General features: G+C 40.5%; 1 long non-coding RNA gene and 1 pseudogene across 1 annotated transcript in view; both read right to left on the reverse strand.

Moving 5' to 3' along the window:
• Window positions 1–4,824, reverse strand: part of LOC127664893 (uncharacterized) — a 57,754-nt gene extending 52,930 nt beyond the window's left edge. Inside the window, exons 1-2 of the long non-coding RNA XR_007973268.1 lie at window positions 4,720–4,824; window positions 613–845 (exon numbers count right to left, since the gene is read on the reverse strand). This is a non-coding gene — a long non-coding RNA (uncharacterized LOC127664893). The remainder of the gene's footprint in view (window positions 1–612; window positions 846–4,719) is intronic.
• Window positions 4,825–4,995: 171 nt separating this feature from the next.
• Window positions 4,996–5,773, reverse strand: LOC127664596 (E3 ubiquitin-protein ligase CCNB1IP1-like; annotated as a pseudogene).
• Between the last annotated feature and the right edge of the window lie 20,550 nt (window positions 5,774–26,323).

Below are 26,323 nucleotides of genomic sequence, written 5' to 3' on the forward strand. Positions count from 1 at the left end.
CTCTAGCAACATTCTGTCTGCCTGTTGTGCTCTCTGCCATGATGGTCCTGGAATACATTATCTTCTGAAACAGCAAGCAAGCCCCTAATTACGTGCTTTCTTTTGTAAGTTGCCTTGGTCATGGTGTTTCTTCAAGGCAATAGGAAAGTAAACAAGACATAGTCACTCATCCAGGCTGAGTAAGCATGGACACCTAGTGATCTCCCTGTCCACTTCTCCAGGTCTGAAATTAAGATAGGGGTCACCTACTCTCCTGTGGGTGTGGAGATTGAACTCATGTGCTCCTGCTCATGCTATTGCAAGCATTTTGTCAGTGAAGCCATCTTCCCGGCACCCAGCATCCAGCATTTAAAATGATTAGCTTGCCTTTTAATCAAGATGATGAAAAATGCAAAGAAGGAAGACCCTACCCCTCCCAAGAAAAGGCCTTGAAAGTCAAGAAAGCGGTGTCACAAAAAGCACTCGCCTTCTGGCAGCCCAAGACCCTGTGGTTCAGGAGAGCCAAATTCCCTATCAAGAACACCCAGAAGAAACCAGCTTAAACATCGTCAAATTTCTCCTGACTACTGGGTCAGCCAGGAAGAAGACAGAAGACAACACATCTGTATTTACCGTGGATGTTCAAGCCAACATGGCTCAGAGAACCTTGTGAAGAAACTCTGTAAACCTGTGAAGAAACTCTGTAACATCTGTGGCATCCATGTGGCCAAAGTCAATAGCCTGATACGGCCTGATGGAGAGAATAAGATGTATGTTTTGGTGGCTCCTGATTGTGATGCTCCGGATGTTGCCAATAAAATCAGGATCATCCAATTTTAAGCTCAGCTGGTAAATTATTTTTTTCCCTGTAAAATGAAATGAATAACTTGTATGATTCTGGGAGAGACTTGGCAGCAGAAAGATGAGATGCATAGCTTTTTAACTTGTGGCCACAATGTCTTTGCCAGCCACAGGCCAGGCTCTAAGAACCAGACTGAGAAGCAGTGTTTGCTCTTATAACTGGCAGTGGGCATCACTGGGAAGGACTTACAGATCTCACTTCAATCAATCAAATCTCTCCTTTCACACCACATGAGTGAAGAAGCCACAAAGAATGAGAACATTCCAACCGAGTTATAGAATTTCCCTTGCTTCTGCTACAAATAATAAAGTTAATTCATACAGCACTTCATCTTTCATGTTTTCTTGAGAGTAATACATAAATATAAAAGTTTCAATGTTGCTTGGTAGTTAGCATATAATTCAAATGAATTACCCAAACTTCTGAAATTAGAACTTTAATTAATGTTAGAGGTAATATGAGTTACCAATAGCTGGAACTTTCAGTATGAAAAACATGACTATTCTCATAACTTATCATCCTTAAACCTGCAAACTATTATTATGTATGTCTTACAGATAATTACACCGAAGGTCAGAGAGAATAAAGCAAAATTTTACATCCCTAAGCTAATCAGTGGTAGAACTGGTTATTATGTCAGGCCAATTTGATAATAAATCATGTGTTTTATGTCATGCTACAGATATTGATTTTTAATAAGATAATATAGTTATCATTCCATTTCTCATGAATTATCTCTTGATTGTCATAAACTTAGTGTCATTTAAAGCAACAGCAATTACAGGCAAGAATACTTTATCTCTAGGGATAAGTACTCATTCAACCTGATTGTTCTAGGGAACATATATAACCTATGGAGGGTCAGGAAGGCCAAGGCCATTTTGCAAACTGACAACCACCCATATTAGAGAAATATTCCCCAAATCATAGTCAAAAACTCTTCAGTAGCCTCTCCACAGCCTGACCCTGAAATTGCCAGGGAGAGGCTGGGGAAATGGATTAGTAAGTAACAGCCCTTGCGAGACAAGCATGAGGACCTGAGCTCACGTCCCTAGAAGCCACAGAAGAAGCCAAGCATGTCTGTGTGTGCCTGTAACCCCAGTGCTGAGGAACAGAGACAGGTGGATTGTACGAGTTCGTTGGTCAATCTGTTTAGCCGAACCTTTGGGTTCAGTGATAGGCTTTGTATTAAGGGGCTAAGGCTGACAGCAATAGAGGACATCTAACATCCTTTTCTGGCCACTCATACATTCATATGCACTCCACCCACCCTCATATGAACCACATCCCACCAAACCAAACAAATAAAAATGGAAATGCAAGGAAGGCAAGGTTATGGATAGTTGGACACTCAGAGTTAATCTCTACCTGAAAGAGGCTGAAGGCTTGGAAGAGCATCAAGGAGAATGCATGCAGAAATGAGGAGAACAGCAGTCAAGGGAGGGGGGAGGATTCTGCAGTTCATGTGTATTCCCAGAAAAGTAAAGCCATCCCATTTGCCAGAGTCCCAGGGCATGATAGCGGAGGAGCTGTTTGGTGGTATGTTAAATAGAGGTGTTTTCTTTCCCACAAATGTTGTGTCATAATTTGGTAACTTCCTATACAATTTAATGATGGAAACAGGGACCTGCTACATCACCAAGCTACCCTTGAACTTATAATTATCCTGCCTCTACCTCTGTCGTTTGGGCTACAGGCATGCAATATCATGCCTCACTAAGTTATACACTGATAACATATTTTTTTATCCTTGAAGGATTCAGTGCAAAAGCCTTAATAAGAATATAACTATACTCTTGTACCCAAATGTTATTATATAAGGGCAAGAGTAAAATGAAACTCATTCAGACTTATAATACTTAAAGGTCAAATCCATATGCCAATTAAAGATAAGATCTGCATCAACTTGTTCAGGTAGACACAGTCTGGTAAGCAGAGATTGTGAACAAACACACTGGAACACTGTACAAAACCATTTAAGTCATCTGCTTTCTGCCACGCCTCTGTGTTTTGCTCAGTGGAGAAGAACAGAGACTGTAACTCAAGAAAATTAGAAGTGACTGAGGTAAAAAGCTGGACCCAGAGTGCTTTGCTTTATCTATATGTTTCACAAGAAAACGTAGCTCGGAGAACAAGATTCATGCCTTTGACTGGTTGTCAGCTAGGATGGCTCCATTAGCTGCTTGCTATCAAGTTCTCTGTTAGCTCTAGTAAGTACTTACAGAGCATCAAGGAAGGCAACACAGGCAGTCAGTCTCTAGATAAAAGGGAAAGGATCAAAAGGAACGTCTAAGTTTTTAGATGCATCAGCTCTAGTTAAGTAAGAAAAATTAGAAATTTACCTTCAGTAGCTAGGTAAGGCCATATTCCTGTAATTGAGAAGTTCGAATCATGAACAGATTAATAAGAGAACACAACATAAAATGTATCTTTTACAGAAAGAAAACACACTTCTCTAAGATGTAGAGAAGAACAACTATCTATCAGGAAGATACACAACGTGGCAGAAATTCACCAGCCTGAAGCCACAAATAATGTGCGGGGAACTTGCTGGAGGATAAATGAAGAGTAAAACAGAATTGGAATAGTTTTAGAACCGAGGTTATAGATGATGCTTGCTCAGAAAGCAGAGCTAGCAACACAGACCTGACAGAGAAATAAATAAGATCGAGGAGAAGCAAGGAGTTCCAATGCCTGACATGCTAGAGGGCTCATTCTGCTGCCAAACTCATGGCCTGTTTTATTGGCGGTCTAATATCTTGGAATATTGAGGTAACAATAAAGTAAAAATCAATTCTTGAATGAGTGGTAGAGATACTGAAAGATTTTAAAATTTAAAAATAAATCTGTAGGTAGCATATGTTTGTGCATGTAAGTGACAAGGTGAGCATGAACAAGGGTGTGTGTGCATGTATGGGGGCAGTGCATGTGCATGGAGCGATGCATGTGAGGGGTGCGTGTGTGGGGGTCGGTGCATGTGTGGGGGTCGGTGCGTCGGGGGAGTGTGGGGGCAGGGAGTACACTGTGGATGCTGGCACTTAATGTCAAGGATCTTTCTTGATTGCTCTCCACCTTATCTTTTGAAACAGTGCCTCACAATGTTTTGTTTTTAAAAGTAGAATTTTTTAAAGTGTAATCCACAGACCGTTGGGCATGCAGAGGGTTGAAATTTTTCTCTGAACTATTAAGCTATTATTTGGCATCTTCATCACACTGACACTGGGATCATTAGTGCCAAAACAAGCATATAAAGTGAAAGGCTCCAGCACAGACTCAACAAGTGTCATATACTCAAGAAGGTAAGCAAATGCAGACTGAATGTAAATGGGTGGCATTGTAATTTAAGACTGCCTTCATGAGGCAGAGAAATGATTGCTATGACGATGTCTTGACTCTTGACTATATAGCTTGCTAGTGTTTGGTCTGACTGAATGAGAAGCAAGCACATTTCTACTGAATATCAAACAGTAATAATCATCTCAAATAGAACTAATTGATTATTTGAGTTGCCAGCTGAACTAGCCCCACCCCTTTCACAGAAGAATGCTTTATGTGAAAGATTGCCATCAAATTCTTATTCAGACCCAGGCATTTACCACACTTGTAAAGATAAGGTAAAGAAACAGTTTTACTTTAAAACAAATACCAATGAAATCAACAAATAACTTTATCAGTATAAATTATTTTCAAATATAAACAGAACACATATGCATCAAATTGCACTTTCATTCAATGGCATAAGCATGCCTCCAAAGCAAAGTAACGCAAATGGAAACACATGACTGTAAAATACATGTTAATAACAATCCACCATTTTCCAAGACCATCATTTTTACAGAAATATACTAGCAGAGAAAAATCACTTAACATATACATACTAGAATCCAAAGCTCCATGTAAATATAGCACTGGTGCTTCCATGACCATAAACGCAGCTTGGTCTGAGACAGGATCTGTGCAACAGTGGGACTGTGACGGCCATAGACACGGAGCTGCATGAGATGGCCACGCCCTAAGCACACACTGAAGAAACCAAACAGGAAGCCACACGCCCTAGTGCCAGCCAACTTCTTCTCAGGTCAAAACATGAAGAGAACTCGGGGATACAGAAAAACAGAGTCTTGAAATGAAAACTGAGCTGAATTCTTTTTGCTTTAAAGGCCCCGCTGTACATGGCTTTGAGACACAAAACTAAAGAAGTTGTGCTGTGAGAGAACACACAAAAATGCTCTGAACTGATGAACATCGTCATCCCCACCACCTTGATTTCTTACTGGTATACAGTCCAAGAAAACTGAGCTATTCCCTGATGGGAAGGCAAAGACTGCAGACTGTGGGATCATAGCTGGTTCCAGGGAGCCTTCTTGGCTAGCAATAGTGATATTTCTTAGCCTAAGGCTATCATAAAGGCCTTGGAGCTTTTGGTACTGGTGATTGCACTCCATAATTTTTTTCAGAGATATCACTAAACCTTTTCTTGTATTCTTCTAGAATTTTCTTCATGGAGGTAACCTCCCCTTTCATAGAAGTCAATTCTACATACTTGTTCTGTATTTGCTGTGAATATATCTTCTCCATCTATTTTAAGTGGTTCTCGGCCTTCATGAAATTATAATCTTGATAGAGATATTCCTGGTGTACGTGTTATGTCCAGAAGGCCAATGCTCAGGAGTTAATGTCCAAAACAATTTCTGGTTGAAGTCCCGTCAATACCATAGCTTTGTATTTCTCTGATGGACTGAGTTCTGTTTGGACAATATCTAGCTTAAGGGTACTGTTACAAGCAGGGCAGATCGCTGATGAACGACTAAACTCACCACTGCCACGCTGATCACAGAAGATGTGAGAACAGGCAGTGACCCAAGTATAACCAGAGAGCTTGATATAGCACTTCCGATAATTACAAAGCAACATGTCTTCACACAAAGACATGATAAATCTCCAAAAGAATCCATTAACAATGCAACTATCAGTTTTCATACAACCATGATTTATAGCATGAAGGTCCAGACAGGAAATGGGATTGGGATTGGTATCAACCTGATGTTCTCTCCTCAATGTCAAATATCTGTACTTCTTGTATTTCATCCTTCATTTCTGTTACCAAATGAATCCAGTTTAATCTAGGAATCCAAATTGAAATACCAGAGCAAGTGTTTACCATCATCTGCATTTACGGTCCCATTAGCCTTTATTTTTTTTATTTTTTTTTTATTTTCTATATCCTTTGTTTACATTCCAAATGCTTTCCCCTTTCCCAGTTCCCCCTCCCCCTATGTCCCATAAGTCCTCTTCTCTCCACCCATTCTCCAATCACCCCCTCCCTTTTCTCTGTCCTGGTACTCCCCCAAAGATTTTTAATTTACTCTTTGGTTTCCTTGTGACTCTTCATCTAAGAATGGCAATAAAAAAGAATTCAGGGCACAGGTTAAACTTTCTCTTGCAACTCATTATTTCTTATTTTAAAAATCATGAGATTTTCTTAAACTAGAACCCATGTTGAAATTTGTTCATATATGCCATGTCCTGTAAATGACCCATCCTAGAATGGAAAGACAAGGTGGCCTCAGTGCAAAATACTCGAGGGGAAACAAACTACCTATGCTGATCACTTCTATTCATCTTAGGTTCTAGTCAACGGGTAGAAATATTGTCCAATGACAGTTTATATATATATATATATATATATATATATATATATATATATATATTCTATATTCTTTGTTTACAATCCAAAAGCTTTCCCCTTTCCCAGTTCCCACCTCCCCATATGACCCATAAGTCCTCTTCTCTCCATCCATTCTCCTATCTTTCCCCCTCCCTTTTCTCTGTCCTTGTACTCCCCTACAATGCTGGATCAAGCCTTTCCAGGATTAGGGCCCTCTTCTTCCTTCTTCATGGGAATCATTTGATATGCTAATTGTATCTTCAGTATTCAGATCTTCAGAGCTAATTAATATCCACTTATCAATGATTGCATTCCATGTGTATTCTTTTGTGATTGCGTTACCTCGCTTAGGATGATATTTTCCAGTTCCAACCATTTGCACTTCTTGCTGGTCAAAGGAAAAACACACCAAGAAGAACTCCCATCAGCCTTTAAACCTTCCTCTTAAGAATGTCCAAGCCCACTTTATAGATATTCTGGGGTTTCCACAGAGCCTCTCTGGGTCTGCGCTGGGCTGGACTCAGTCACTGGACTGAGTGCTAGTCCCAGCTCTTTCCTGGATACATTTCATCTTCAACCTGAAACAGAAGTGAGAGACAGAGCCACACTTGGTTTTTAAAATGAAAAATGGAGACAACACCTGCCATAGAAAACACCAGGCTCTATTTGAGATCAATAACAACAATTTGAAACAGAGAATGGAAAACTCAGTGATAGGCATAGTTTCAGATTCTATCCAGAGCTAACCCTGAAGAAAATACCATTTGCTGTTTTTATCCTATTACTTATCAACTTCTGTTTGTTTCTTAAAGATAGCATGCAAAATAATGCAACTTGTTAGGGCATTTTCAAACATACATGTTATTTCATCTTGTTCTTGATAATTCCCATGAAACAGATGGGATACTTTTTTGTTTTTTGTTTTATTTTTTCTTTGTGTGTGTGTGTGTGGGGGGAGGACTGGTTTTTCAATACAGAGTTTCTCTCTTTAACAAAATCCTGGTAGTCATAGGCTCACTTTGTAGACAAGACTGGCCTTAAACTCACAGAGATCCTCCTGCCTCTGCCTACCAAGTGCTTGATACTAAAGGCATTTGTAGTCTAGAAAGTTACATTTTTTTTATGAGCAAGAAGTTTGTTTTTTAAATATCTTAGAAAGTTATTGGCTGGTTGCACAAAAGGGTCTTCAGGTGGGAATGCCTACACTGGCTTTGTTGTATATTTGCTTTTAAAACTAGGGGCCATGGAAAATAGCTAAGTCAACAAAGTGCTTAATGCACAAGGGTGAGGACCCAAGTTCAGTTCCTACCACCCACATAACAAGCTGGGTGTCCTGATGAATGCTTATAATGCCAGTTCTGAAAGGCAGATACATGGGGATCCATGGGGCTTGCTAGCCAGACAGGCTAGTCTACTTGGTACGGTCCAAGTCCCAGTACCGTCCTTATCTTCATAAACTAGGTGAATGGTAGGAGATGGTAACCTGACTTTCACATGAATGTGCATAACTGTGTTCATATACCTGCACACACTAACACAAATATTCACCATACTGCACTTCCATACATATACACACACATGCATGCACACACACACACATGTACACACACACACACACACACAACATCTTAACTAGAAAATTTGTCTAAAATTAACCACATTTCTTATTAGTTATGTATTTCCGTGTTTTCATGTGCTAATTTTATGACAGATTAACTCACATATTTTTACAGCATTGTTGCTTCATTTCAAATGCTTATGTATGAAGAACCTTTGACTATAACCCTTCACTCATTACACTGTTTAAAAGGAAAGAATAAAACTCACAAGCTTTGGTGGCATAACACTGGCTTTTAACCTTAAGTAAAGTTGGTAGTAATTTTCTTTATTTTACATGAAGTGAATATTCATTAGACACTTTGCTGATACTGCAAAAGAGAAGACTGGAGACTCTGCAAGATAAATTAACCTCCGTGAGCCAACTGTCACCAGCAACTCCCCCAAAGTCAGGTGAGGCTTCCAGCTGCTTAATTAAGATGCTTCTATGTTCCTAAAAACTGTTAAATCACCCGTAGTGTATCTTTATTCGTACATATACATACCCCAATATACACACATAAACGCCATACACACAATACACACATGCATTCACACACTACACAGCTTGTAAATTAATGATGATAAAACAATAGATTCATCAATATTAAACTAAAATAATCTGAGTGTAGATACAATATCACCAGTTGACTGATGAACTCTTCTTTAAATTTTAACAAAATTTTAAGATGTATTTATGTGTATGTCTATGTGTGTCTTAATGTGTGTGTGTGTGTGTGTGTGTGTGTGTGTGTGTGTGTGTGTGTAGGAAGTACCTACAGAGTCAAGAAGAGGGTGCTGAATTTCCTGAAGTTTGAGTCAGAGGAGGTTGTGCACCACCCAGTTCGGGTGCTGAGAACTGAAATTAGGTCCTCTGTAAAAGCAACAATATTTTTAAATGCTGTCACCTCTCCAGCTCCTGCATAACTCCTAACTTCAAAGGCTACAAAAATACACAACAGCGTTAAAGCAATGGCATGTAGATGAAATAAAAGACAAAGAGATCAAAGGGTCCAGACAGTCAGGCAACAGTGCAATGCTCATATGGTGTCTTAGGGTTTCTATTCCTGTACAAAATACCATAACCAAGAAGCAAGTTGAGGAGAAAAGGGTTTATTCAGCTCACACTTCCACATTGCTGTTCATCACCAAAGGAAGTCAGGACTGGAACTCAAGCAGGTCAGGAAGCAGGAGCTGATTCAGCGGCCATGGAGGGATGTTACTTACTGGCTTGCTTGCCCTGGCTTGCACAGCTTGCTTTCCTTTTTCTTTTTCTTTTTCTATCTCTCTAGTCCTCCATTAGCTTTTTTAACCCCTCCAGCCCCCCTGTTCCAACTCTTATGCCCACTTTTTCTTACGCTTTTCTTACAGAATTGGCTTAAATTTTCTTTTTTTTTTTAATTTTCTATATTCTTTGTTTACATTCCAAATGATTTTCCTTTTCCCGGTTCCACCCTCCCTAAAAGTCCCATAAGCCCGCTTCCCTCTGACCATTCTCTGATCTATCCCCTCCCACTTCTCTGTCCTGGTACTCCCCTACAATGCTGGATCAAGCCTTTCCAGGACCAGGGAACTCTCCTTCCTTCTTCTTGGGAGTCATTTGATATGTGAATTGTGTCTTGGATACTCAGAACTTCTGAGCTAATATCCAGTTATCAGTGACTGCATTCCATGTATATCCTTTTGTGAAAGGATTTGTGATCCTTTAGGATGATATTTTCCAGATCCAACCATTTGCCTAAAATTTTCACGAATTCGTTGTTTTTAATAGCTGAGTAGTATTCCGTTGTGTAAATATACCACATTTTCAGTATCCATTCCTCTATTGAGGGACATCTGGGTTCTTTCCAGCTTCTGGCTGTTATAAATAGGGCTGCTCTGAAGTCTCCCAACTAAAAAAAGCACAGGAAGAGATGGTTTTAGTGCAGAATTCTATCAGACCTTCAGAGGGGATCAATACTCTTCAAATTATTCCACAAAATAGAAACAGAAGGAACACTACCCAACTCATTCTATGAAGCCACAATTATGCTGATACCAAAACCACACAAAAATCCAACAAAGAATGAGAACTACAGGCCAATATACCTTATGAATATTGATGCAAAAATACTCAATAAAATTCTTGCCAATCTAATCCAATAACACATCAAAACGATCATTCACCATGATCAAGTAGGCTTCATCCCAGGGATGCATGGATGGTTCAATATATGGAAATCCATCAGTGCAATACACTACATAAATAAACTCAAAGAAAAAAAAACACACGGTCATTTCATTAGATGCTGAAAAAGCATTTGACAAAATTCAGCATCCTTTCATGCTAAAAGTCTTGGAAAGAACAGGAATTCAAGGCCCATACCTAAACATAGTAAAAGCAATATACAGCAAACCAGTAGCCAACATCAAACTAAATGGAGAGAAACTTGAAGCAATCCCACTAAAATCAGGGACTAGACAAGGCTGCCCCCTCTCTCCATATCTTTTCAATATAGTAATTGAGCCACTAGCTAGAGCAATTAGACAGCATAAGTAGGTCAAGGGGATACAAATTGGAAAGGAAGAAGTCAAACTATCACTATTTGCAGATGATATGATAGTATACTTAAGTGACCCAAAAAACTCCACCAGAGAACTCCTACAGCTGATAAACAACTTCAGCAAAGTGGCTGGTTATAAAATCAACTCAAGCAAATCAGTAGCCTTCCTATACCCAAAAGATAAGCAGGCTGAGAAAAGAAATTAGGGAAATGACACCCTTCACAATAGCCACAAACAATATAAAGTATCTTGCGGTGACTCTAACCAAACCAGTGAATGATCTGTATAAGAACTTCAGGTCTCTGAAGAAGGAAATCGAAGAAGACCTCAGAAAATGAAAAAAATCTTCCATGCTTGTGGATTGGCTGGATTAATAGAGTAAAAATGGCCATCTTGCCAAAAGCAATCTACAGATTCAATGCAATCCCCATCAAAATCCCAACTCAGTTCTTCATAGAGTTAGAAAGAGCAATTCTCAAATTCATCTGGAATAACAAAAAACCCAGGATAGCTAAAACTATTCTAGACAGTAAAAAGAACTTCTGGGGCAATCAGTATCCCTGACCTCAAGCAGTACTACAGAGCAATAGTGTTAAAAAAAAACTGCATGGTATTGGTACAGTGACAGGCAGGTAGATCAATGGAATAGGATTGAAGACCCAGAAATGAATCCATACACCTATGGTCACTTGATCTTCGACAAAGGAGCTGAAACCACCCAGTGGAGAAAAGATAGCCTTTTCAACAAATGGTGCTGGCTCAACTGGAGGTCAGGATGCAGAAGAATGCAAACTGATCCATTCTTATCTCCTTGTACTAATATCAACTCCAAGTGGATCAAGGACCTCCACATAAAACCAGACACACTGAAACTAATAGAAAAGAAACTGGGAAAACCCTTGAGAACATGGGCACAGGGGAAAAGTTCCTGAACAGAACACCAATAGCTTATGCGCTAAAATCAAGAATTGACAAATGGGACCTCATAAAATTACAAAGTTTCTGTAAGGCAAAGGAAACTGTCAAAAGGACAAAACGGCAACCAACAAATTGGCAAAGGATCTTCACCAACCCTTCATCTGGCAGAGTGCTAATATCCAAGAAGCTAAGTGCTTATCCAAGTGCTAAGAACTCAAGAAGCTAGACTCCAGAGAGCCAAATAACCCTATTAAAAAATGGAGTACAGAGCTAAACAAAGAATTTTCACCTAAAGAACTTCCAATGGCTGAGAAGCACCTTAAAAAATGTTCAGCATCACTAGTCATTAGGTAAATGCAAATCAAAACAACCCTGAATTTTCACTTTACGCCAGTCAGAATGGCCAAGATTAAAAACTCAGGAGACAGCAGGTGTTGGCGAGGATGTGGAGAAAGAGGAACACTCCTCCACTGCTGGTGGGAATGCAAGTTGGTACAACCACTCTGGAAATCAGTCTGGCGGTTCCTCAGAAAACTGGGCATGACACTTCTGGAGGACCCTGCAATACCACTCCTGGGCATATACCCAGGGGATTCCCCGGCATGCAATAAGGGCACATGCTCAGCTTGCTTTCTTATAGAACTCAGGACTACCAGCCAAGGGATGGCACAAACAATGGGCCCTCCCACTCTTCATCACTAGTTGAGAAAATGCCTTCCATCTGAATCTTATGGAGGCTCCTTTCTCTGTGATGACTCCAGCTTGTGTTGATACACAAAGCAACCAGTACAACTGACCCCTTGTCAATCTGACACGCAGACACATCACTCTTAAGCCTCAACCCTTACTTTCTTATTTATCCCCAAGTTTTAAATAACTTTAAAAGTCCCACAGTCTTTACAAATTCTTACATATTAAAATTCAATCCCTTCAAAATATCCAATCTCTTTTGGAATTCAAAGAATTTTTACAATTCAAACTCTTACTGTGGGTTCCACTAACATAGTTTCTTCCTTCAAGAGGGAAAAATATCAGGACACAGTCACAATCAAAAGCAAAATCAAACTTTGTTATAACTCCAGCTTTTGTCAAGTGGACACACAAAACCAGCTAGTACATATAGACAATTGACTTTGGACTTTGGTGCTCAGAGAAGAAATGGTAGCCCTCTCAATGAATGTTGTCAGAATAGTTGCTTGCGCACATGAGAAAAGACAAAGAAAAAAGAAGGGGGAAAGATACTGAAATGTATCTCATACTTTGTATTAATATGAGCACGAGATGAGTTGACTCCATGTACAGCACTGCAATATAATTGCCTTGAGAAGTCAATACGGAGTCATTGTCAAACTTGTCTAGGGACGCAGAAAAAAAATCCAGAAAAGCAATGATAGTTCTATTGGATTTCATAAAATAAACTCCTGCCCTTTGAGATTTATTATTATTACAAAGGATGTAAGCTTTGTAATAATAGGGGAATATTTTTTATTTTATTTTTTGCAAAGTATGTAACCTTTGCAACCTAGGAGAATATTTTTCTTTTTTTTGCAAAGTATGTAATAGAAGCTTGCATCCAGAGTATTACTCTAAGGAAGTCATCCAATGCAATAGTAAAGGTAATGGCCTAGGTTTAAAATTGAAAACAAAATTTGCATAAGCATCCCACTGAAGAAGATACATGAATGCCAATGGAGATAATCAGCACGGTTGTCAAGATAATGGAAATTTAAATGACAGTGACGTATAGCCATGTACTTATTAGAAGAGCTCACTCTAAAAAGCCCCATAGGTCCAGTGTTGAGGAAGAAGAAGCACAATAGCAATTCCCTTATGCTGTTGAGAGTCCAGACTTGCAGCCACATTGCAAACGATTTTGGCAGTTTCTTCTGAAATTAATCCTGTTACCCAGCAACCCTATCCCAAGTTATTTATCCAAAATGAATTAAATCCATGCCCGTATAAAGACCCATGTGAAGATATTTGTGTCAGCTTTGATGACAGCCCAAAACAGAAAATGATCCAAATGATCATCAGCAGATGAATAAATAGTCCCCAAACAGAGCTACACATAAATGACCAATTGGTTTTTGGAAAAGTGGTATCATTCAGGGGAGATCAGACAGCCCTCTTACCAAATGACGACAGAATGATTATTCACCCGTATAATAGATACAGCAATTACAGTCCATCTACACAGTAAAACACAATTAGCAGTGAAAAGGAGTGAACTTTGTTACTTGCACCCTGGACAAATCTCAAGTGCATTGTACTGAACAGCTACATGAAAGAAGTCGGATTAAAAAGCTACCTGCCATACAGCTCCATTAATAAGACATTCTAAAACGGAAAAGCTGTAGGGAACAAAAATTTTAACATCACTTCTAGAAGCTACCAGTCGCCAAGGCTCAGGTAGGGTGTTACATCAAGTAAGAAGGGGGATATTTTGGAGCTATAACTCTGATGTTAATGAGTAAATAAGGATATATTTATCAAAACTCCATATGCTGTAGTATTTGAACTAAATTTTAGGTTTAAAATTAATGTATGCAAAATATCCCTTTAAGAACATAATCTGGTTATACTCAGACTGGAAATGCAAAAGTACCAGAATCAATGAGCTCTCACTGCCCGCGGCAGTTAGGAGAACCATAGTCATTGACTTTTATTTACCTGGTATGCTGGCTAAACCTACCTGTCTGTTCTCTGGCTAAATGCTCTACCTTGTTACAGCCAAAGCCTTAAAATGGCTCAGTAAGTAACATCCCTCCATGGCCTCTGCATCAGCTCCTGCTTCCTGACCAGCTTGAGTTCTAGTCCTGACTTCCTTTAGTAATTAACAGCAATGTGGAAGTGTAAGGTGAATAAACCCTTTCCATCTTGCCTCTGGGTCATGATGTTTTGTGCAGGAATAGAAACCCTGACTAAGACAATTAGCTTTAAAGCAACAGGGGGAAAAAAGTGCAAGCTTAGATACAAGAGAAGGAAGGAATAATATAGAAATAGAAGGGGGATAAGTCAACTCTAGCTGTAGACCGAGTGAAAAGAGAAAGGGGCAGAGAGACGTAATCACACTATTTTAAACAATGGTGGCACTCCGGAAAGCCAAGGAAGAGGCACTTCCAGCTTCCGGTCATAGCATTTGGGACAGTCTATCTATAAAAGGGGTGATGGGAGAATAGTGCTGGGGAAAACAATCTACAAAAGTAAATACGATATTACAAACAGTCTACGTCTATATGGTCATTTACCCAAGAACAGGCGCACACTGTCTCGATACACATACCTCCACTGGACCTGAAAACAGCTGCTTGGTGAATGTCATAACTCTCTAGGTGTGGAAATGGCTGTTGTTAAGTTTTCCCTGACATACCTTAGACCCTAATGGACCTATCACCATGTGTCCTCAGAGGCTCACGGGGTTGAGTCTTTGGTCCTCAGCTAGTGGTACAGTTTAGGAGACAGGGTACTGGAAGCTTTAGGAGGTGGATCCTTGCTGGGTGCAGTGGACCACTGGGGGCATCCGTCAAGCTTGAGGTTTGATAGTCTGACCCCATAAATGGAGGTTGATGTGGGCAGTAAAAGTTTTACTACTAATTGCATTTTATTACTCCTGGTCTTCCCTCTTCAACCTCCCTGGATCTAGATAAAAGTGCCTTTAGGTACCTGTAGGCACCTGCCTCTGGTTAGCCCTCCTCCTAAAAGCCAATGCATTTTACACTGGTCTCCTTCTCAGATCAGACCTCTAGCATGTGGAAAACAGAGCACCAATGACTCGACTTTTTCCCTTCCTGATACCAGCCCTCTGTGTGCCAAGGCTCAGAGAACAGTCCCTTGACTCCAGTCTGGCCCTGGTGGTTGTGTGTTTCAAGTCTCTGGTTTAAATCTTTGGGTTTTGATTTCATGATTGTTTTATTTTAATCTCAGCCCCTCTATCTGCTGCTGTGTTAGCTTGGCTTTCTCGCTGTCATAGATGACCTATCACTGAGAGTGGGCGCAGATTTTCAGATGTTCCCTAGTGGTCCTCACTCTCTGCCGTCACAATCACTTCACATCCAGAGCAGAGTGCTGAGCCTTGCAGAACAAGCTGGGGCTCTCTTTCCTTTCCTTACAGTTGCTAAAGCTTCCATTATCCTTCCACTGCTCACAGGGTAGCTGCTTTCTGCTCTTCCCCCTTGTTTCCCTGGAGATTCTGTCAGTGCTAGAGCATGGTCCAGTGTCTTCTGTCAGAGGTGGTGGTGTCTTGGAAAAAAATTCATGTGATTTATTATTATTATTATTATTGTTGTTGTTGTTGTTGTTATTGTTACTATTATTAAAGTATGTGTGAGTGAGTGTGTGTGTGTGTGTGTGTGTGTGTGTGCCTGTTTGTTGGTGTATATACCATGTTGGTCTCATGGAGGCCGACAGAGGGTATGGAATTCCCTGGAGCTGGAGTTGCAGGCATTTGAGAGCTGACAACTGAGCACTGGCCTTCTTCACAAGCAGGAAGTGGTCTTCATTATTAAGGCATCTCTGTAGACTTCGCTATGGCTTCTATGAATCACTTTTGGAACAAGCCAAGGTGGGATGCAGGACAGGAGATGGAGACAGGCCTTCAGAGATGCTTCTACTGACTTTCTGTTCACAGTACTCAGGGTGCCACTGAACTCTGCTTGGGAATCACATTCTGAGCCCCAGTGATCCTAATTAGTACTTATGGAGAAACCAACCAATTTAATGGGAGGAAAACCATCAAACGTAAGAAGGAGCGGGCAAAATGGCTCAGAGGGCAAAGGCTGTAGGTGGCAAGTCTGAGGGCCTGAGCTCTCTTCCTGGAACCCACGTGGTGACAGGAGATGACTAACTTCCACCAAGTTGTTCTCCGCCCCCACATGACCTTGTGACAAAAGACCAGGTGGAATTCAGACCTCATGAACCGCAGTGGTGCACCACCTCATGATACCATGGTGCTCCACCTGGTACTCTGCCTCCCCACATTCAAAATCAATGAACAAAATGGGAAACTAAATAAACATATGGTGTAAGACCTAGGAGTATTAGTTATTTGGTGGTGTAGTGTCTGTCTACCACATTGAGGGCCTGGATTCCATCCCTAGTATTACATAAATTAAATGAAAAATAAAAGTAAAGTATATTTTTTTAAAAAAAAAGAAGCTTTTAGCTAAAAACCCCGGTTTGTGGTTTGCAAAGACCAACCTTACATAAAGAAGGTAAGTAAGTATATAAAAGCTACTGTTTTCCTAGAATGAGTCTTTAGAAAAGTTTAGAATGAAGGCCAAGTCTAAAGAAAGAAAATCATTTTGCATTTAAAAAAGAAACTAGTTAAAAACAAGCTTGGTGACATTTCCCACTGGGGACATCTGCATCAGGACAGGACAGAGCAGCACACACAGAGATGTCGACATACAGACAAACGGTGGCTCAAGGATTCCCGATTTCAGCCTTTCCTTTTGATAAGTGACTATAGGATAAACTGTTTCTCCCGCACTCACAGGCTGCAGGAGTATAATCCACATGTTATTTTCCTTTGGAAGGTAAGTAATAGAAGCAATGCTGTAACCAACAAAAGAGCAGGTGAAATTCAGAGCTCGTGAACCACAGTGGTGTATCACTAAAGAAGTGGCCGCCATCAGACGGTTCATTTAATCCGGGGATGCCAAAGATTACGGTTGACGTATGGTCTTCTAAAGCGTGACGTGTTATTTTCTTTGAGCTTGGTCTCTCTCTGTAGCCTGCATTGATCTTGAACTTGTGATTCTCTCATCAGTACCACCTGAGAGCTGTGATTACAGTCTTACACGTCACACTCACTGACAGTCTAAGGTGGTGATAAAAGCTGAAGCTGAGGCAGGGGGATGGAGTCCTTCACTTCATCCAAAATGCCGCTGGGCGGCCTAAGAGTATTCAATAATCTAGTAAGGGTAAAGACATGCTACTGACAAGACTCAACAAACAAGTACATGGTGATTAACACATGAAATTCCTCTCTCATTTCTCTCCACAACTGAACCTTCCTTTCCACATTAATGCTCTGTTTCTAAATCCTTTAAATCATGTGTGTTTTACATATAATACATAAGTGTGCATGTATATGTTACTAAAAAGGAAAACATATTTCAGGAGGCTTATATTTGTGTTCAAATATGAGAAAATTTGACCTTATAAAACAAAAGATGAAAGAGGAGACGGAAATTAAATTGATTAAGTTGGAATTCTTTAAGGTGGAATTTTCATTTCGGAGGCTTATAGTAAAATACCTTTAGATGAAAGCAACTTTTTAATTACCAAGACTAAAAATACTAGAATATAATTAAAATATGCTCCAGTAGCTCCAGAAAAATACATAAAATTCTATCAATCTTAACAGCAGACACTCAAGCAACTCTCAAAAAACAGTAATAAAGAAACAAAAGATATGACTAAAACCCAGTGTAGAGCAAAGCAGGCTCAGGACGAGGTCCAGGAGTGCAGACAGGGACTCTGCAATGGAGCCAAGATGAATATATGTAACTCACTCAGTAAAATACTTAACCTATGCCATAAACAGAAACCCCACACGCACACGCACCAACCAGCCTGACTTGGGGGCCTCGCTCTTCAAGCTTGAGGATTGAGTGAACCTTTTCCTTCTGTCTCCCTCTTCTAGTGCCTTCTAGTGCCTTCTAGAACCTGTTACAGCTTAGCCTTCTCCTCCCACTGGCCCCATCCTCTTTCTGGCCCACAGTTTTTGCCTTCTTTCACCCCTCTCAGTCTTTGACTTTCTGGCTGTCTATATGTCTGTCTCTGACTCTGTCTCATCTTTGTTTCTGTCTCAGTCTGTCAGCCTGTCTGTAAGTCCTTCTGACTCTGTCTCTCTCTGCCCCTCTCTCTGTCTCTCTGTCTCTCTGTCTCTCTGTCTCTCTCTCTCTCTCTCTCACACACACACATACACACACACACACACACACACACACATACACACACACACAGAACTGTCCTGGCCACCAAACAAACAACAAGCAGATGCTTTGTTTTTTAACAGAATAGCTAATGACAGAATTCTTTTCAGTGGTTGGGAAAGGAGGGAGGAGCAGAGAGAATGAAATCACCAAGGACTAACAGAGTAATTAGGTTTGTTCCCCCCAAACTTAACCAATACAATTGCAAAAGCTCGAATGCCAATTACATAAGGTACAAATCTCTGATTTGATTATTTCAACAGCACGTTTTGGTGTGTGGGGTCTGTTGAGGATTCAACAGAGAGCAAACAGGCACGACCTGTTGACCTCAAAGCACACATGCATTCCCATCTGAGATGTAATTGCAGCTCAGCACAAGTGAGCAAGGTCGGTTAATTCTGCATAGCCCTCAGAATACCGCTCTTGGAAAGCTGTTTGTCTCTAACTAGCTGCCTCTATAAAATACCTGCATTCAGTCTCCCAAGTGAAAGCTACAGAGGTCCTTTAGCATAGGAGTGGGGGGAAGGGGGCCAGAGTCCTCCATCAGATCTGTTGCTAGAGACTAGTGAGACCCCTCCCACCTCTGCGAGCTCCATAAATCAGTGTAATGTGGGGAGCTGGGGAGACGTGCCCCCCAAACACGTGTTCTTATGATTTAATATTTTTAGCAACTGGTGAGACTTATTATGAAGGAGAATAGAAATTATAGGTAAACTTAACTGAAACTTTCTGGCCAGACAATGGATATTTTCTTTTGTGTTGTTTTCTAATATTTTTAGTTTGAAATGACTGCACAATCAGGAGGATTCTGTGCAAAACAGCACAGAAGTTCTGTGTGTGTTCCCCTGAACTTCGTTTAGTGATGTTCATAGGATGACGTGGAAACCAGAAAATGGACATTGGTGTGAGCCTGAGTGTGTCTATATGTGAGTAAACTTGTGCTTCACTGTGTATATGTGTGAGTGTGTATATGTATATGTATATGTAAATGTATATGTATATGTATATGTATATGTATATGTATATGTATATGTATATGTATATGTAAATGTATATGTATATGTATATGTATATGTATATGTATATGTATATGTATATGTATATGTATATGTATATGTGTATATATATATATATATGCATGTGTGCGTGTGTGTGTGTGTGTGTGTGTGTGTGTGTGTGTTCATGTTAGTACTAGGTTTTCATTGTGCTATCACGGCTAATTTTCTTTCATTACCACCTACATCACCAGTACCAAACACAAAATATAAGACCATTCTAGAACCACAAAGAACCTCTGATTCACAGTATCCCTAATTGCTAATGAGGAATTCATTCTCTGTCTCTATGATTTTCTCATTTTCAGAAAGTGTATAGGTAGAAACACACATACAATGTGTGGATTGTTTTAGTGGCTCATCATAATTCTCCTGAGATTTATTAAAGTTATTATTATGTCAAGTGATTTTTAAAATATATAATATATTAAGTACCAAAGTAATATCATGTCAATCTCTATTGAAGACTTTGCTTCAAGTCAATATGATACTCTGACCACAGTTAATAGCTCTTAATCAAGCAGGGTAATTGAAATGAACAAGTAATGAATAGCTTTTGTTTTGCTTTAACAAAGGCACTTTATCCAGGATCATTAAAGAGCAGTTGAATACGTGATTTCAAGTGCAAATTATCCTTTAAAATGTCCACCTCAAAAAAAAAAAAAAAGATCTTTTACTGGCACCTTGTTGCTGAAGTGTGGATAGTCAACAGAATATAAACAGACTTCTGGTTCACCAAAAGCTCTCCTTTAGACAAAACAAAACAAGCTAGGAAACCAAGTTTACGGTAGGGTGGTCACTTGCTCAGTCACGTGTTTGGCTTGCAAGTGTGAGAGCACAGAATTGCCACTTAACAGAACAGTCAGGAGAACAATTAACACACTCAGTGCCAAACATTGGCCTGTACATGTGCCTACTCAGGCAAGTGCACCTGCACACGCAAACCTGCCCCCACATGTGTGCATGCATGTACAAAGACATATGAGATATAGACAGACAAACAGACAGATAGAGACAGATACACACAGAGAGACACACAGAGATACAGAGACAGAAACGGAGACAGAGACACACACAGAGAGACAGACACACACAAAGAGAGACACACAGAGATACATAGAGACACATAGAAGCATAGAAACAGAGGAATAGACAGACAGACTCGCCCAGACAGACACCCACAGAGATTATGCTTAGGAACAATCTTACTTCCAGGAAGCCATTGTCAGTGGATGCTGGGGCAGACACCACAGTCTGTAAGATCACATAAATCGATGGTTCTTAGATTACACAGCATCATGTCATTTCTTGTTTCTTAGCAGGTGGCATATGTCAATCACATTGTCAACTAAGAGAGACTCCCAACCTTTCTCTATTGTCATGAGAGCTACACCCAGATTGACTGCTACTGAAATTTGTGTAAACCACAGTTAATATGTGAAGCCTCTTCATGAGACATTCGCTTCAGGCAGAGCTCTCAGATGGAAATTCAATTTACATTTTTTACATTCATTTAAAAATTTACATTTTAAATTAAAATTTAAATTAATCAAATTTTTTAAAATTAATTTAGCACTCCTAAAAAATCTTCACCTCCACCAAGATTCATAACCACACAATCTTAGCTTTCATCTGACATCATTATTAGAAAACATTATTTTATAAAATACACTTATTTATTATCCGTAAATAAAGTTCTTTTTTCTATCAAGAAGCCATCCATACTCACTGTGCATAAACTGGGAAGTACACATAAGCAAAAGAAAGAACATTTCTTGATAGCTTCAGTCTCCAATCACGGTTTATTTCGTTTGTCTTTTTTCTTCTGTGAAATTCATTGTAGAACCTATCACAATAAACAATGTACAAAGTGATTTCCCCCCTGGAAAATAGATATCAAGAAACTGCTATGCTATGTTATGTTCTTAATGTATCTTCCATCAGACCCTGCTTAGTAAGGAACTCCCTTAATGTTCTATTTTACTCTTTGGTGTGTTCAGCAAGAATGTTCTCTTTCTTCATCTTCCTCTTTCCCTAAGTGATCACTAGTCTCTGTCTTATCTTTATTGTAACTATCCTGAGTATAAAACATATTTTAAAGGGAACTTTTATTTATTTACATGATGGTGTGTGTGTGTGTGTGTGTGTGTGTGTACACGCGCGCGCAGACGTGTACAGGTTTCTATTGGGACTAGAAGAAGGTGTTGGACCCTGTGCTGGTTTGAATGAGATTGTCTTCCACAGAACTCTGTATTTGCACACTTACTCCCCAGTTGATGAGCTGACAAGGAAGGACTAGGAAGTCTGGCCTTGTTGGAGGACGTGTGTCACAAGGGGTTGACTTTCAGGTTTCAAAACCACATCAGGCCCAATCTCTCTCTCTCTCTCTCTCTCTCTCTCTCTCTCTCTCTCTCTCTCTCTCTCTCTCTCTCTCTCTCTCTCTCTCTCCCTCTCTCGCCTGCTAATGGATCCTAATGTAAATCTCTTCTCCACAGATACCCCATGTCTACCTCTACACTGTCCACTCCTCCCATGATGACAATGGGCTAACCCACTAAAACTACAAACAAGCGTCCAAGGAAATGCTGTCTTTCATAAAAACTGCTTTGCTCACAATATCTCTTCACAGCAACAGAATGCTGCTAAGACAGACCCTCAGAGTCAGAATTACAGCAGTTTTGAGCTCTCCGACCTGAACACTGGCATGAAAACTGACTTTCTCTTGAAGACCAAGAAGCACTTTTAATTCCTGAGCATCTCTCAAGCCCCCAGAGTATAGAGGTGGTAAGGTGAAGTCTGGCCACCTTGGAAGATAAGGTGAGTTGTCAGAGAAAGGGTGATGTGTATATGATGTTTGAATGTGAAATCTCTTTCATAGGTTCATATGTTTGAACACTTGGTCCGCAGATGGTGGCATTGTTTGTGAGGTTATGGAGCCCTTAGGATGTGGGACCTTGTCGGGAGAAATGAGTGAGTGGACAGAGGCTTTTAGGTTCATGCGCTGTGTGGTGGTTTAACTACGTATGGCCCCCATTGATTCTTGTGTTTGAATGCTTGGCCCATAGGGGGTGGCATTTTAGGAGGTGTTGTCTTGTTGGAGTTAGTGTGACCTTGTTGGAGGAATTGTGTCACTGTAGAGATAGGATTTAAGGCCAGTCACACAGTTCTATAGGCTTGGATTTTTCAAAACCTTCTTTAAATATGGTTCTATAGTGCTTCAGCCTCCCCTGTAGCCCACCACCCTCCAGAGGTAGGGGAAAGAAAGTTAATAGGAAGTGGGGGTTGTGGACCTGTTTAGGTACAGCTTTTTGGAACAATTCCAATCTTCATTGTCCGCAGTCCACTCCACTTGGGAAACACCAAACATGAATCAGTAGCAGTGGCTTGATCCAGAAGAAACCGTGAGGCTCTGCAGACAGACATGAGTCCACAGAAGTGGAAAGATGCAGCAGGAACACCACCAGAAGGGCTTTGGTGTGTTTCTCTCTATAAAGCCAGGGCAAGTGAAGATCAGTGAAGAAAGCAAGGCAAACCAATGCACGAGTGTCTCAGCAAAGACCAGTGTCAGCAAAGACCAATGAAGACCAGCAAAGAGTTGCAAGGCAAACCAATGCCAGAGTGCCATCCGCTGCCTGTTGGGTTTTACTTAATAATATTTCCAGATATCACAGTCCTCTCAAAATATGTTCCAGAAAAACATCACATACCCTTTCACCAGGTAGCTTCCAGAAAAACACCACAGGTCTGTTCTCTGCAAAACATCCTCTCGTAAGACAGCTTTCAGAAAACCATCACAGGACACAACTGAGTCTCCAACACAACCAGAAATTCCCACTTCACCATCTGCTTCTGCTTCCTGCAGCTCAAGATGGAGAACTCTTAGCTCCTTCTCCAACACCGTATCAGTCGGGATGCTGCCAGACTTCCCACCATGATGATAATGGACTAAACACCACTTTCTAACAATGGTAATAGCCTGATACCACCTGCTTTTCTCTCTCTCTGCTTCCTGAGTGTGGATGCAATGTGATCAGCTTGCTTCCTGTGCCTCGCTGTGTCTTTCCTGCCTACTGCCTCGCCTTTCTCACCATGATAAAATCTATACCTCTGGGACTGTGAACCACAATAAACCTTTTCCCTCTTTAGCTCATTTTTGGCGGTATATTATATCTCAGCCACAGTGTGTGTGTGTGTGTGTGTGTGTGTGTGTGTGTGTGTATGTGTGTGTGTATGTGTGTGTATGTGTGTGTGTGTGTGTGTGTATGTGTGTGTGTGTGTGTGTGTGTGTGTGTGTGTGTGTGTGGTAGGGGAGCTCATATAGAAGGTAATAGATGATGAAACCTGATGGGAGAAATCAATTTAAATAAGAAAAGGAAAAGTTTATGAGTTCAGAAAGTGGAGGGGAACTGAGAGTTAGTGTGAGCCATGGACTCCACAGGGCCATCTCAGGTGAGGCCATGCGGAGCGATGTCAGCTCAATGCTGAGGACCTGTGACTAGCTGCCCACGAGGACAGGCTACAGCTCAGGATTGTGACGGAGAACTGAAGAAGAAAGCTGTGGTGTGATTTTGACAAGAGCAGATTTGGTGTAAAAGATTGGAAGATCCGAGAAAATACAGGGAGTTGCTAATCACAGAAATGATATCTAATAATAAAAGTGATAGTGTTTTATAGTCAGTCTGTTGGTTGGGGTGGTAGGAGTCATCCTTCTCCACAACAGGAGCTGGTTTTTGCCTCCCACTGCCTGCCTTGGTAAGATGTCCTGGTTGAGAGGCCACAAGGCTAAAGTATGGTGGTAAAGAGTTCAGCAGGAAGATCGTGGGCTTGAACTCACTCTAGAACTTCCCATTAGCAGCCGAGTGACCTCCCTGAGACGTCTCCTCCCCTGTGAAACCAATGCAATAACTACGTCTTCCTTGACTCACTTGTTTGAGGAGATGGATTTGGACCACCAGGATAAAAGGCACCAATAAAAGGCACTCTGCCAATGCCAGGAAGAGCTTTCTTTTGAAAGGCAAAATTTGGCTGGTTCGTGTCTGAACACTATAGCTGTCATATATATGACCCGAGTCTACTAGCTCCGGAAAATACTACAGACACTTGAAAATCTGTGTGAACATATGGTGACAGTGTGAGCTGTGGGTGGGTTGTGCTTATGACAGGAGAACTCCCAGGCAGAAATGGATGTTAAATACAAATAGATAACTCTTCAAGAAACCCTTCTGTCAGCCCTGCCTGGGGTCACATTTGACTCCAAACACTGAAGTCCAATGGAGTCATATAATGGTTCAAATGTTAGAGATACCTTCCTGTCAGCAAAGGGAGGGGAAGATGGTTAAAGATTAGACATGGCAGCGAAGGCTGGGGAGACGCCTCAGCAGTTAAGAATGTGTATTGCTATCATAGAGGACCCAAGTTCAGTTCTCAGTAATCCGCGTTGGGAGGCTCAGAGGTAACTGTAGCTTCCGGATCTAACACCTCTGACCTCCTGAGATAGGTCCACTTGCATGCAATACCCCCATGTACATAATTTAAAGTAATAAAAATAACTCTTTAAGAATCAGTAACAGAGCTGGAAATGCAGATCACTGGTGGGGTGTTTACCTAGCATGTGTAAAGACCCTGGGTTCTATCCCCGGCATTGAAAACAGAATCTGACCATGAGATGGGAGCATCTGGTTAGCTATGCAGAGGGTGTTGAATGAGCTACAATATACACTTGTGACTTAAAATTAGTGCCAATTAAACATGTCGGCTTTAAAAATATGAAATGATGCCCAGACTAAGTTTTAATTCTCTCACAAGAGAATCTCCCTTTAACTTTTCTACACCTTTTTTAAAAAGTGTGTGTGTGTGTGTGTGTGTGTGTGTGTGTGTGTGTATACCACAATGCATCTATGAAGTTCAGAGGACAACACAGGGGAATTGGCTCTTTCCTTCTACTACTTGGGGGGCCTGGGGAACAAACTCAAGTTGTAAGATCTGGCACAGAACATCTTTACCCACTGAACCATCTCGCCGGTTCCCTAAATTTTCTATTCTTCTAATCAGTTCCGATCTTGGATTTTTACAAAAAAATATATATATATTTTTCCAAGATTCTGTTAATGATGCATCTGCCTTAGTTCTTTTTATCCAAGTTACATAGCAGAGGCTTCAGGCTTAACATAAATGTGACATTTAACTAAGAAGTCAGAACCCAAGACGGGTGCGGATTTTCATTATGTATAAAACAGAAACTCAGTCATTAAAATTAAAGGCCTTCCCGCTGTAGGGCTGTCTATTTGTTTGAAGTTTTAATACAGTCGTATAACATCTCAAATAACTTGCTTACTTTAAACAACAAATATTTGAAAAGGGAAATAGGATTGAAAGCCTAAATCAAGGAACAGCTTGTTAAGAAAGCAATATTCAGGGCATAAATTACTTGTTAAAAACTAGCTATTTCATTACAGCTTGCTATTTAAAGAACTTGGATGAATCCCTCCACAAAACAAATAAAAAGGCAGCTAATGAGCAAATTTCCTGACACAGCCTTATCACAGCTTTGTGTATCAGTCTTTCTTGAAGGGTATGCTACTAGTCACAGCATATGTGCCACATTATACAAACCCGCAAACTTTCAAGCATGTTTGATTTGCCCTCTGCGGAGCAGAGTTTACGGAAGCAGCTATCTTGGATAGAATCGAAGCATATGTGTAGTTTTGAAAATGTGAAACTGTGAACTTAGCCAAGAGTCTCACTTCTCTTTTTTTTTCTTTTC

This window comes from Apodemus sylvaticus, chromosome 14 (assembly GCF_947179515.1).
Source record: "Apodemus sylvaticus chromosome 14, mApoSyl1.1, whole genome shotgun sequence".
NCBI lineage: Eukaryota > Metazoa > Chordata > Mammalia > Rodentia > Muridae > Apodemus > Apodemus sylvaticus.